Source organism: Schistocerca serialis, chromosome 2, assembly GCF_023864345.2.
Source record: "Schistocerca serialis cubense isolate TAMUIC-IGC-003099 chromosome 2, iqSchSeri2.2, whole genome shotgun sequence".
NCBI classification, from domain to species: Eukaryota; Metazoa; Arthropoda; class Insecta; order Orthoptera; family Acrididae; genus Schistocerca; species Schistocerca serialis.
The window spans coordinates 721,892,497-721,896,759 of NC_064639.1; the positions used below are offsets into that span (position 1 = coordinate 721,892,497).

General features: G+C 50.6%; 1 non-coding gene across 1 annotated transcript; it reads left to right on the forward strand.

Moving 5' to 3' along the window:
• The first annotated feature begins 2,607 nt into the window (after positions 1-2,607).
• On the forward strand, positions 2,608-2,682 carry Trnal-caa (transfer RNA leucine (anticodon CAA)). The gene has a single exon. It is a non-coding gene; the product is annotated as a tRNA-Leu (tRNA).
• The last annotated feature ends 1,581 nt before the right edge of the window (positions 2,683-4,263 follow it).

Consider the following 4,263-nt stretch of genomic DNA (forward strand, 5'->3'; position numbering starts at 1 on the left):
TTGCACCACAGCTGTTGTAACTAATCGTCAATATGCTGGGTACTGGCAGTGGGACTGAGTTATCTTAGCTGATCTCCTGATGTCCTATCGGGAACAGATCTGGGACTCCTGCTGACCATGGGAGTGCTTCGAGATCATGCAGACAGTTCATAGGAGACACGTGACTTGTGTGATGAGCATTGCGCTGTTGAAAAATACAACACGATACTGTCGCTTGAGAGTTAACACATGGGGGCTCAGGTCGTCAGTGAGGTGTCGTTGTAACGTAACAGTTCCCTCAGTCGTTACTAGTCGTGACCTGAAGTTATACTAGCTGGGTCCCCTCACTATGAAGCCAGCAGATACACCGCTGTTCCTCCCCAAAACATTGGAAGAATGGGACCTCTTCCCAGGTCGCCGCCATACTTCCTAACGATGTTCCTCCGGGGTAATGCAGAACCGGGATTCATCAGTGAGTACAGATCGACGCAATTTAGCAACAGTTGATGCTTTCTGGTCGCGGCACACTTCAAACACAGCCGTCTGTGTAGTGGTGTTAACAGCAACCTAAGCGTGCGGCGATAATTCCCTAGTCAGCTTGGTGCGGGATGAAACAATGTTGTCAGGAGTCCATTACTCGTTCTACATCTACATCTACATTGATACTCCGCAAGCCACCCAACGGTGTGTGGCGGAGGGCACTTTACGTGCCACTGTCATTACCTCCCTTTCCTGTTCCAGTCGCGTATGGATCGCGGGAAGAACGACTGCCGGAAAGCCTCCGTGCGCGCTCGAATCTCTCTAATTTTACATTCGTGATCTCCTCGGGAGGTATAAGTAGGGTGAAGAAATATATTTGATACCTCGTCCAGAAACGCACCCTCTCGAAACCTGGACGGCAAGCTACACCGCGATGCAGAGCGCCTCTCTTGCAGAGTCTGCCACTTGAGTTTATTAAACATCTCCGTAACGCTATCACGGTTACCAAATAACCCTGTGACGAAACGCGCCGCTCTTCTTTGGATCTTCTCTATCTCCTCCGTCAGACCGATCTGGTACGGATCCCACACTGATGAGCAATACTCAAGTATAGGTCGAACGAGTGTTTTGTAAGCCACCTCCTTTGTTGATGGACTACATTTTCTAAGCACTCTCCCAATAAATCTCAACCCGGTACCCGCCTTACCAACAATTAATTTTATATGATCATTCCACTTCAAATCGTTCCGCATGCATACTCCCAGATATTTTACAGAAGTAACTGTTACCAGTGTTTGTTCTGCTATCATATAATCATACAATAAAGGATCCTTCTTTCTATGTATTCGCAATACATTACATTCTCGGGTGGCAGGCGCACATGTGAAGGGGTTATGACGTGCTTGGTGCAAAACACGGCGGCGCTCTCTTGTGGTAGTAATATGTGGTCAACCGAGACCTCGAAAAAGAGTGTGCCTGCGTTACTGTTCCTATGTAGTCAAACATCAGGCCTCTGTTAATTCCGAATCCCTCACAAGTGAGGATACTGCACGATTCGATCAGCCGGCCAAATGTAGACCGACAAAGACCGCCTTCCAAACTTTGTCAGGTGCTGATAACTCTGTCTCATACGAGTACACAGCACCTCCGTGTCCTTCACACCAATTATTCAACTTGTGATGCTGCTGACGCCCCTGGTAACAGCGCTAAATACGAACAATGCTTCCAGAATGAAATTTTCACTCTGCAGCGGAGTGTGCGCTGATATGAAACTTCCTGGCAGATTAAAACTGTGTGCCCGACCGAGACTCGAACTCGGGACCTTTGCCTTTCGCGGGCAAGTGCTCTACCAACTGAGCTACCGAAGCACGACTCACGCCCGGTACTCACAGCTTTACTTCTGCCAGTACCTCGTCTCCTACCTTCCAAACTTTACAGAAGCTCTCCTGCGAACCTTGCAGAACTAGCACTCCTGAAAAAAAGGATATTGCGGAGACATGGCTTAGCCACAGCCTGGGGGCTGTTTCCAGAATGAGATTTTCACTCTGCAGCGGAGTGTGCGCTGATATGAAACTTCCTGGCAGATTAAAACTGTGTGCCCGACCGAGACTCGAACTCGGGACCTTTGCCTTTCGCGGGCAAGTGCTCTACCAACTGAGCTACCGAAGCACGACTCACGCCCGGTACTCACAGCTTTACTTCTGCCAGTACCTCGTCTCCTACCTTCCAAACTTTACAGAAGCTCTCCTGCGAACCTTGCAAGGTTCGCAGGAGAGCTTCTGTAAAGTTTGGAAGGTAGGAGACGAGGTACTGGCAGAAGTAAAGCTGTGAGTACCGGGCGTGAGTCGTGCTTCGGTAGCTCAGTTGGTAGAGCACTTGCCCGCGAAAGGCAAAGGTCCCGAGTTCGAGTCTCGGTCGGGCACACAGTTTTAATCTGCCAGGAAGTTTCATATCAGCGCACACTCCGCTGCAGAGTGAAAATCTCATTCTGGAAACATCCCCCAGGCTGTGGCTAAGCCATGTCTCCGCAATATCCTTTCTTTCAGGAGTGCTAGTTCTGCAAGGTTCGCAGGAGAGCTTCTGTAAAGTTTGGAAGGTAGGAGACGAGGTACTGGCAGAAGTAAAGCTGTGAGTACCGGGCGTGAGTCGTGCTTCGGTAGCTCAGTTGGTAGAGCACTTGCCCGCAAAAGGCAAAGGTCCCGAGTTCGAGTCTCGGTCGGGCACACAGTTTTAATCTGCCAGGAAGTTTCATATCAGCGCACACTCCGCTGCAGAGTGAAAATCTCATTCTGGAAACATCCCCCAGGCTGTGGCTAAGCCATGTCTCCGCAATATCCTTTCTTTCAGGAGTGCTAGTTCTGCAAGGTTCGCAGGAGAGCTTCTGTAAAGTTTGGAAGGTAGGAGACGAGGTACTGGCAGAAGTAAAGCTGTGAGTACCGGGCGTGAGTCGTGCTTCGGTAGCTCAGTTGGTAGAGCACTTGCCCGCGAAAGGCAAAGGTCCCGAGTTCGAGTCTCGGTCGGGCACACAGTTTTAATCTGCCAGGAAGTTTCATATCAGCGCACACTCCGCTGCAGAGTGAAAATCTCATTCTGGAAACATCCCCCAGGCTGTGGCTAAGCCATGTCTCCGCAATATCCTTTCTTTCAGGAGTGCTAGTTCTGCAAGGTTCGCAGGAGAGCTTCTGTAAAGTTTGGAAGGTAGGAGACGAGGTACTGGCAGAAGTAAAGCTGTGAGTACCGGGCGTGAGTCGTGCTTCGGTAGCTCAGTTGGTAGAGCACTTGCCCGCGAAAGGCAAAGGTCCCGAGTTCGAGTCTCGGTCGGGCACACAGTTTTAATCTGCCAGGAAGTTTCATATCAGCGCACACTCCGCTGCAGAGTGAAAATCTCATTCTGGAAACATCCCCCAGGCTGTGGCTAAGCCATGTCTCCGCAATATCCTTTCTTTCAGGAGTGCTAGTTCTGCAAGGTTCGCAGGAGAGCTTCTGTAAAGTTTGGAAGGTAGGAGACGAGGTACTGGCAGAAGTAAAGCTGTGAGTACCGGGCGTGAGTCGTGCTTCGGTAGCTCAGTTGGTAGAGCACTTGCCCGCGAAAGGCAAAGGTCCCGAGTTCGAGTCTCGGTCGGGCACACAGTTTTAATCTGCCAGGAAGTTTCATATCAGCGCACACTCCGCTGCAGAGTGAAAATCTCATTCTGGAAACATCCCCCAGGCTGTGGCTAAGCCATGTCTCCGCAATATCCTTTCTTTCAGGAGTGCTAGTTCTGCAAGGTTCGCAGGAGAGCTTCTGTAAAGTTTGGAAGGTAGGAGACGAGGTACTGGCAGAAGTAAAGCTGTGAGTACCGGGCGTGAGTCGTGCTTCGGTAGCTCAGTTGGTAGAGCACTTGCCCGCGAAAGGCAAAGGTCCCGAGTTCGAGTCTCGGTCGGGCACACAGTTTTAATCTGCCAGGAAGTTTCATATCAGCGCACACTCCGCTGCAGAGTGAAAATCTCATTCTGGAAACATCCCCCAGGCTGTGGCTAAGCCATGTCTCCGCAATATCCTTACTTTCAGGAGTGCTAGTTCTGCAAGGTTCGCAGGAGAGCTTCTGTAAAGTTTGGAAGGTAGGAGACGAGGTACTGGCAGAAGTAAAGCTGTGAGTACCGGGCGTGAGTCGTGCTTCGGTAGCTCAGTTGGTAGAGCACTTGCCCGCGAAAGGCAAAGGTCCCGAGTTCGAGTCTCGGTCGGGCACACAGTTTTAATCTGCCAGGAAGTTTCATATCAGCGCACACTCCGCTGCAGAGTGAAAATCTCATTCTGGAAACATC